Here is a 10,000-nt window from a genome sequence, read left to right as displayed (position 1 = left end):
ACCAATAGACCTGCGATTGGATTGGTACTACGGGCGCTCCGGTTGCCCATGAGGGCGTACGAAGGGTGCCTAGTCCCCTTGTCCCCTCACAGAGAGTGACCATGGGTGCTTGTCCCCGGGTCCTCTCGGCCGGTGCAATTGGTGTTGGATTCGTAGTGGCAGTGGTTGCAGCCTACATGCTGGGCAGAGACCTTTCGAGGGTCTCGGCGCGTGAGCAGCGTCCCACCTGCTCCTGGACCAGACAGGAAATCTGGTAGAGTTTTTGGAAAGGTAACTCGGCGCTACCAACAGTCTACTTCCATGGGACTCGTCATCCCCGGGAAGCAACGCTGGTAAGGCTTCGGCCTCAGCTGACTGAGCTTAATCTCAGTCCCACGCCCATGGGGGCTCTCCTAGGTAGGCCTTCACGGCAGGTACTAGGAGAATAATCTAGGGTTCCCTCTGTCCCTATCTACTTTGCCCCAGGGGCCGTGTGGCGATCACGGTTCGGGGAGTGGCGCCCCCGGGCTCCTTAGCTAGGGTCTAACCAACCCTTGGTGTGGACGAGACACCTTGATATGGCAGGCACAGCTTATTCATGTATGTAAGAAGCCGAACAGGTCCTACCAATAGACCTGCGATTGGATTGGTACTACGGGCGCTCCGGTTGCCCATGAGGGCGTACGAAGGGTGCCTAGTCCCCTTGTCCCCTCACAGAGAGTGACCATGGGTGCTTGTCCCCGGGTCCTCTCGGCCGGTGCAATTGGTGTTGGATTCGTAGTGGCAGTGGTTGCAGCCTACATGCTGGGCAGAGACCTTTCGAGGGTCTCGGCGCGTGAGCAGCGTCCCACCTGCTCCTGGACCAGACAGGAAATCTGGTAGAGTTTTTGGAAAGGTAACTCGGCGCTACCAACAGTCTACTTCCATGGGACTCGTCATCCCCGGGAAGCAACGCTGGTAAGGCTTCGGCCTCAGCTGACTGAGCTTAATCTCAGTCCCACGCCCATGGGGGCTCTCCTAGGTAGGCCTTCACGGCAGGTACTAGGAGAATAATCTAGGGTTCCCTCTGTCCCTATCTACTTCCCCCAGGGGCCGCCGGTAGATGGCGGTTCGGGATTTTGCGCTCCCGGGGTTCCCGAGCACTCGCATACCGTAACCGGCTGTCGTTAGCAACGACCCACCGGGCCAGGGGGCCTAATAACCCTCTGTCCCGGTGGTACGCGCGACAGACCGGCCGGGGGTCTTGCCTTAACCGGCTGGGCCGCGAGGAGATAAACCTCTATAATAAATCCCTTGCTCAAGCTATGGCGCGCGGCGAAGGGCGCGTATCCGCCTTGCACTAACACTGTGGATACGTGGCCGGTGGGTGCACCGGTCTCTAGCGGCCCCCCGCGGGACACCAGGCGCATCCCGCGGTATGCAGCCTTCCACGTGGGAATGGGCGTCACCCCACGTGGCGACACTTAGATCGACCCCTCTCGTGGGATGAAATATGAGTTCTCGTAAAACAAACACAAAAACAAACATTGGGACTGGGGGGGATAAAGGAAATGGTAAGGAGGGTGTGAGGAGGAAGAAGGAGGAGAAGGAGGAGGAGGCTAGGGTCAGCCGTCCAATGGCTGCTCCTAGCACTTCTCGTAGTAGGAGCGTTAGTGTCCGTCGGCGGAGAGACAGCCGGGACAGTAGCGAGGATTCAAAAGGGAAGAAACCGAGGACTGACGAGGGTGAAGTGAGTGAGGTTTCTATGAGTGATTGTGAAAGTGTGAATGTTGAGTGTGAGCGTGGTGAGTTAGGTGTGAGTGCTGGATTAAGTGCGAGTGTGTGTACTGTAGTGAGAGAGAGTGATGGAAGAGTGAATGATGTTGAGCGGAATGAACTGTCGAGAATGCGTGAGATTGGTGAACGTCTGAGGAAAACTGTGTTTAGTGAGGCGAATAGAGTGAATAAGGGTGTGTCTGAGTGTATCCTGAATTGTGCGAGTGAATATGAAGAGTGTTTGATTCGATTGTTGTGTGAGAATGAGCGATTAAAAGGAAGACTGGATGAGTGTGTTAAGCGTGAATCTGCACCCGTCCAGAGTATGAGTGGTAAATCGTATGCTAGTGTGACTGGAATGAATGCGAATGTGAGCGCGAAGACTGTACGAATGAATGAGCCGATGTTGCGTGCGTGTGAAAAAAGGTATGCTGTGGTTATTAAACCCAAAGATGAGAGTGTGAAGATGACAAGTGAGCAAGTGAAAGAGCGTGTGATGAAAGAGGTGAGTGGAAGCTTGAATGTTAGAGTGAAAGCCGTTAGGAAGACGCGGAACGGAGGGATCGCCGTCGAAACGGTCAGTGCGAGTGAAATGAAAAAGATGAGAGAATGTAAAAAGTTTGCTGAAATAGGTATGTGTGTGAATGAGCCTAAAAAGATTGGAGCGAAAGTGATTGTGTTCGATGTACCGTGTGAGATGACGAATGATGTGTTGATGAATGAAGTGTACAATAAGAATTTGCGTGAATGTGTGAGTGAAAGTGAATTTAAAGAGAGAGCGCGTGTGGTCAATCGGACCAATAAGAAAGATGCGAATGTTGGGAACGTGATTTTAGAGTTAAGTGTATGCATGTGGAATAAGTTGATGTGTGCTGGTCGTGTGTATGTTGGTTGGCGTGCCTGCAAAATAAAAGAGTTTGTGAGTGTCCTGAGGTGCCACAAATGCTGTGCATTCGGGCACATGGCTAAGGAATGTCGTGAGAAAGAGAGTGTATGTCAGAAGTGTGGTGAGTATGGGCATATGCGGAGTGCGTGCAAAAGGAGTGAGTGTTGTCGTAACTGTAAGATTAAGGGTAATAAGAGTGACCATTCGGTTACGTCACTAGAGTGCCCGGAGTATGTAAGGATGGCCGAGCGAGAGCGTGCGAGAATAAGTGCTGATTAATGTCTGTGTGTGTATTAAATGCGATCCAGTGTAATTGTCAGCGTGCGTATGCGGTTATGTGTGACATGGGTGTTTTGATGAATGAGAAACGAGTGAGTGTGGCCATACTGCAAGAGCCGTATGTTGCCGTGGATGGTTGTGTGAAGGGTTTACCTTCAGGAATGAATGTGTATGTGTCTGATGCGGGCCTGAAAAAGGCCGCCATAGTTGTGAATGATGTGCGATTGGAATCCTTGTGCGTCAGAGAGTTAACTGACGAGCATGGGGTGTGTGTGTGGATCAAGGGGGATTTCGGTGAGGTGTACGTGGTGTCTGTTTACTGCAGGTACGGCCAAGAGATTGGACCGTACCTGGAGTATCTTGAGCGTGTGCGTGTGCGTGTGAGGGGAAAGAGGTTGTTGGTGGGAATGGATGCGAATGCAGTGTCGCCCTTGTGGTTTAGCAAGGGCGACCTGCATTCTAGAGAGAATGTGATGCGTGGAGAAATGATTGAGGATTGGATAATTGGAAATGGAATGCGTGTGTTGAATGAGCCGAGTGAGTGGTTTACGTTTGCGGGTGTGCATGGACAGAGTGACATCGATGTCACTCTGGTGAATGATGCGTGGGCCAGGTGCGAGTTTGAATGGGAAGTAAAGAGCGAATGGGGTGTGAGTGACCACAATGTCATAAATGTAAGAGTGAGTTATGTGAGTGAATGTGAAAATGTTTCAGTGGCCGGGCGTAGGTGGTCCAGCAAAGGAGTCGACTGGGATGGTTATGTGAGCGAATTGAAAGAGTATGCAAGTGTGAATGGTGTGAATGTGAAGGAAGATGCGAATGCTGATGAATTGGTCGAGTGTGTCATGTCATGGGTTCAAGTTGCGAATGAAAGGAGGTTGAAAGAGATTAAGAGTGTTAATGCGAGAAAGTCTGTATGGTGGACGAGTGGACTTGAGCGAATGAAGAAGCGTGTAAGGAAGGTACGAAAGAAATTTCAGAGAATGAGAAAAAGAGGAGAAAATGTGAGTGTGATTGTGGATGAATATAAGACATGTTTGCGTGAATATAAGAGAGAGATTTGTAGAATGAAAGAGAAGAATTGGCAACAATTCGTGAGTAAATGTAGCAACTTGGACCCATGGGGTGCTGTTTATAAGGTATGCAGAGGTAAGAAAGGTAATGAGCGATTGAGTACTTTGAATGTGAATGGAAGAATGACGGATACGTGGGAGCAGAGTGCGTGTGCTTTGCTGGACACCCATTTCCCGGCCTCGAGTATGGGTGATGCGTGTGAACTGAGCGGTGTGACGGATGGACGAGCGAGTGACTGTGGATTTGAAAGAAGTGAGATTGAGGATGCGGTGAGAAAGGTGAAAGTGCGGAAAGCACCTGGCCTCGATGGTATGAGTGGTGAGATTGTTAAGCGTGTTTGGCGTGCGATTCCGGAGTGGATGATAAGACTGTATGATGTGTGTTTGAAAACAAACTCTTTCCCGAGTGAATGGAAAAAGTCGAGAGTGATTGTGTTACTGAAATCCCCCGATAAGGTGCGTACTGACCCCAGATCTTATAGACCGATCTGCTTGTTGCCCGTGCTGGGCAAAGTGTTGGAACGAATGATGGTTAATCGTCTTATGTGTAGTATGAATGTGAGTATGAATGATGCCCAGCATGGGTTTAGACGGGGTCAGTCCACCGAGAGTGCGTGGCTGAAAGTCAAAGAGTACGTGGAAATGAGTGAGTGTAAGTATGTGCTGGGTGTGTTTGTTGACTTTCAGGGAGCGTTTGACAATTTAGAGTGGAAGCGTGTGATTGAGAGGTTGAATGTGGTTGGATGTAATGAAATTGGGTTATGGATGGATTATTTTAAGGATCGCATGGTGTGTATGGAAGGAGCGAATGGTATTGTATGGAAAAAGGTTGAGCGTGGGTGTCCACAGGGGTCCATCTGCGGTCCATTCATTTGGAACCTCATGATGGACGAGCTCCTGTGGACACTGAGTGAATGTGGGAGTAAATGCGTTGCGTATGCTGATGATTTGTTGCTGATTGTTGAGGGACGTAATCGAATGGAACTGGAGCGAAAGGGTACTGAATGGATGAGAATTGTGAGTGAATGGGGAGCGAAAGTGGGTGTGAGTGTGTCTGTAAGTAAAACGGTATGTATGTTGTTGAAAGGATCCTTAGCCAGGACTAGGTGCCCGAATGTACGTGTGAATGATAAGTGTGTGAAATATGTTGAATGTGTGAGGTACCTCGGTGTATGGATGACGGAGCGAATGAATTTTAGAGTGCATCTGGAGAATGTAAGGGCTAAGATTATGAATGTTGTTGGGCAAATGAGGCGTGTGTTACGGTGTGAATGGGGTATGCGTCGGAATGCAGTGCGTGTTTTGTATAAAGGTATGTTTGAAGCGTGCGTGTTGTATGGTGCGAGTGTATGGTACGGTGTGTTGCGGTATGATTATGGGAGAAAGTTGTTGGAGCGATGTCAGCGTGTGGTTTTGTATGCATGTGTGCGTGTGTGTAGGACCGTTTCGACGGAGGCAATGCAGGTCCTGATGGGAGCAATCCCATGGGACCTGCAGTGCCGGCGGCGAGTGATTGTATGGAAATGGAAGCGTGGATTGAGTGTGGGTATGAATGAGTGTGTGAATGACGAAGAGTTGAATGGGAAGACATCGGCTGAATGTGTAAAAATTTTGGATGAAAGGTTATATGATGAATGGCAGAGAAGATGGGATGCGAGCATGAATGGACGGGTGACGTATGAATTTATTAAGAATGTTAGGTTCGCGTGTATGAATGGAACGTTTGATCCTGGTGTGAATGTGTGTTTCGTCCTCACTGGACACGGTAGTATGAATGCGTATTTATTTGAGCGTGGTTTGTGTGATAGTCCTTTGTGTGCGTGTGGAAGAGCGAATGAAGATTGGAAGCATGTTTTGGTTGAATGCGAGTTGTATGTGGATATACGTAGTCTCAATGCTTGTGGTGTGATTGTGCGTGAAGATGGGAGTGTGGATGTGAGTGGTGTGCTTGTTGACGAGGCTGCGTATAAATGTTTCTGTGTGACTGTGAATCGTATGTTTGAGCGAAGACGAATGAATGTGAATCGTGTGAATGATTAATGTTTTTAGTTTTAGGTGTCCCGTACGGGGACGCAGGGTGGAACCCCGACAGGGGAAAAGGCTGCGGTGTCAGGCTCTTACCGGGCACCGTCGTCAGCCGATTCCTGTCGGATCCATTGGAGAGTAGCGTCTCCACGTACCCGAAGCGCTGGCCACACCGAGGCCTGGATTGTAGGAATCCTAAATACGGGAGACGGGGTTTACCCTGTCGAAAAGGTCCCACCAGTAGACCTTAAGACTGGTACCGCGGGGACCGGTTCGCCCGCCGGGCTTCGGCCCGGTCCGGTCATGGGTTTGGACTCGCGGGGGCAGTGGTTGAAAGCCAAATGCTGGCTAGGGACCCCTTTTTCCAGGGTCCCGGCGGGGGAGCTGCGTCCCAACAGCTCGCGCACCGGCCTGCTAAGCCGGTAGGGTGTGGAAAGTCACCCGGCACCACCAGTTGTCTGTCTCAGGGTCCTACAGCCCTGGGACGCCACTGGTAGTCTTCGCGGTTTGCGGAGTCTCGCTGATTGGGCGTATCCCAATCCCGCGCCCATGGGGGCCGTCCGGGGAAACCCTCTGGGTATATATCGGACGTAAAACAACTTGACTGTAATGTCCCTATCTACTTGCCCCAGGGGCCGTGTGGCGATCACGGTTCGGGGAGTGGCGCCCCCGGGCTCCTTAGCTAGGGTCTAACCAACCCTTGGTGTGGACGAGACACCTTGATATGGCAGGCACAGCTTATTCATGTATGTAAGAAGCCGAACAGGTCCTACCAATAGACCTGCGATTGGATTGGTACTACGGGCGCTCCGGTTGCCCATGAGGGCGTACGAAGGGTGCCTAGTCCCCTTGTCCCCTCACAGAGAGTGACCATGGGTGCTTGTCCCCGGGTCCTCTCGGCCGGTGCAATTGGTGTTGGATTCGTAGTGGCAGTGGTTGCAGCCTACATGCTGGGCAGAGACCTTTCGAGGGTCTCGGCGCGTGAGCAGCGTCCCACCTGCTCCTGGACCAGACAGGAAATCTGGTAGAGTTTTTGGAAAGGTAACTCGGCGCTACCAACAGTCTACTTCCATGGGACTCGTCATCCCCGGGAAGCAACGCTGGTAAGGCTTCGGCCTCAGCTGACTGAGCTTAATCTCAGTCCCACGCCCATGGGGGCTCTCCTTGGTAAGCCTTCGCGGCAGGAACTTGGAGAATAATCTAGGGTTTCCTCTGTCCCTATCTACTCCCCCCAGGGGCCGCCGGTAGATGGCGGTTCGGGATTTTGCGCTCCCGGGGTTCCCGAGCACTCGCATACCGTAACCGGCTGTCGTTAGCAACGACCCACCGGGCCAGGGGGCCTAATAACCCTCTGTCCCGGTGGTACGCGCGACAGACCGGCCGGGGGTCTTGCCTTAACCGGCTGGGCCGCGAGGAGATAAACCTCTATAATAAATCCCTTGCTCAAGCTATGGCGCGCGGCGAAGGGCGCGTATCCGCCTTGCACTAACACTGTGGATACGTGGCCGGTGGGTGCACCGGTCCCTAGCGGCCACCCTTGGGGCACCTGGCGCCCCCCAAGAGTAAGAGCCTTCCCCTCGGTTAGGGCGTAAGCCGGGGGGTGACCTCAAGACGACCCTTTTCGTGGGAACAGTATGGAGAAGAAAATAAACCTAAAAACAATAATCGGGGCTGGGGAGGGGAAAGGGAAAGGTAAAGGAGGAAGGAAGAAGGTGGAGAAGGAGAAGGAGGTGAAAGAAGTAGAGAGGGCTAGCAGAGCTAGCACCTCTAGTTCTGTAGATGCTTCGACCTCAAGAAGCCGTAGTGTAAGCTTGAGGCGAAGGAGTGAGAGTCGAGACTCGAGTGCGAGCTCGAAAAAGAGACGTATGAATGATGAAGATGTGAGTGAATGTGAAAGTATGAGTGATTGTGATAGTGAAAAAGGTATGAGTGGTAATTTGTCTGGAAAGCGTGACTTGAGTGCGAGTGTGTGTACGATTGTGAGAGAGGATGTAACAGCGGAGAAGGATGAATGTGTCAAGATGCGTGCGATCAGTGAGAAATTGAGAAAGTGTCTGTTTGCTGAATCTAGTAAAGTGAGTAAGAGTGTGATTGAGAGTGTGCTTGGGTGTGCTAGCGAGTATGAAGAATGTCTGGTGCGTCTGTTATGCGAGAATGAGAGATTGAAAGGGCGACTGGATGAATGCAAAAGTGTGAATGTGAATGTACCCGTCCAGAATGTCTGTGTGAATGAAAGAACGTATGCAAGTATGGCTGGAATAAAGAAGAGTGTGCCTGTTAAAACCGGTGTGAATGTGCCTGTGGTAAGAGTGCCTGAAAAGAAGTATGCTGTGGTGATCAAGCCGAGGGATGAGAGTGTGAAAATGAGCAGTGAGGAAGTGAAAGAACGCGTGATGAAAGAGGTGAGTAAATCATTGAATGTAAGAGTGAAAGCTGTGAGGAAAACTAGGAATGGAGGTATAGCCGTCGAGACGGTGAGCGAGAGTGAAATGAAACAGATGCGTGAATGTAAGAAGTTTGAATCTATCGGTATGAGAGTGGATGAACCGAGAAAGATTGGACCTAAAGTAATTGTTTATGATGTGCCTGTGGAAATACCGAGTGAGGAATTGTTGAGTGAATTGTATGTTAAAAATTTAAAGGAATGTGTGAATGAGAAAGAGTTTCGTGAGCGTGTGCGTGTAGTGAGTAGGACGAATAAAAAGGATGCGAGTATTGGGAATGTTGTGTTTGAGTTGAGTGTGAGAATGTACAATGTGTTGATGAATGAGGGACGTATGTATATTGGATGGCGTGCGTGTAAGTTGCGAGAGTTTGTAAACGTCCTGAGATGCCATAAATGTTGCGCGTTTGGTCATATGGCCAAGGAGTGCAAGGAGAAGGATGCGTGCTGTCAAAAATGTGGAGAGAATGGACACTTAAAGAGTGCATGTAGTAAGAATGTGTGTTGCAGAAACTGCAAAGTTAAGGGCAACAAGAGCGACCACTCGGTGACGTCCCTGGAGTGTCCCGAGTATGTGCGAATGGTTGAGCGTGAGCGAATGAGGATATGTATGGAATAATGGCTGAATGTGAATTGAACACGATCCAGTGTAACTGTCAGAGAGCGTATGCAGTAATGTGTGACTTGGGTGTGTTGATGTGTGAGAAACGTGTGAATGTGGCCATCATACAGGAGCCGTATGTGGCAGTGGATGGATGTGTCAAAGGTTTGCCTGCTTGTATGAATGTTTATGTGACTGAGGTGGGCCACAAAAAGGCCGCCGTGGTCGTGAATGGAGAGCGATTGGAATCGATGTGTGTGAGAGAATGTACGAATGAGTGTGGTGTGTGCGTATGGGTAAAGGGGGATTTCGGCGAAGCGTTTGTTGTGTCTGTGTATTGCAGGTACGGCCATGACCTTGGGCCGTACCTCGCGTACCTGGAGTGTGTGCGTGAGAGAACGAGGGGAAAGAGGTTGTTGGTTGGAATGGATGCGAATGCAGTGTCGCCCTTGTGGCATAGCAAGGGCGACCTGCATTCACGTGAGAATGTGCTGCGTGGAGAGATGCTTGAAGGATGGATAATTGGAAATGGAATGCATGTTTTGAATGAGCCGAGTGAATGGTTTACGTTTGCGGGTGTGCATGGACAGAGTGACATCGATGTCACTCTGGTGAATGATGGATGGGCCAGGTGTCAGTTTGAATGGGAAATAAAGAGTGATTGGTGTGTGAGTGATCATAACGTCATAAATGTGAGAATAAGGTGTGCGAATGCGAGTGAGAATGCTGTGCGTGTCGGAAGGAGGTGGTCCAGTAGAGGGGTCGACTGGGATGGATACATGAGTGAATTGAAAGAGTGCGTAGCTTTAGATGGTATGAATGTTAGTGAGAATGCGAGTGCGAGTGAATTATTAGAGTGTCTGATGTCATGGATCTACGTTGTGAATGATAGGCGTATGAAAGTGTTAAAATCAGGAAGCATGATGAAGCCTGCATGGTGGACGCGTGAGTTAGAGAGA

Source organism: Nomia melanderi, unplaced genomic scaffold (assembly GCF_051020985.1).
Source record: "Nomia melanderi isolate GNS246 unplaced genomic scaffold, iyNomMela1 scaffold0064, whole genome shotgun sequence".
In the NCBI taxonomy this organism is placed as follows: domain Eukaryota; kingdom Metazoa; phylum Arthropoda; class Insecta; order Hymenoptera; family Halictidae; genus Nomia; species Nomia melanderi.
Note: the sequence above shows the minus strand (reverse complement) of the source record.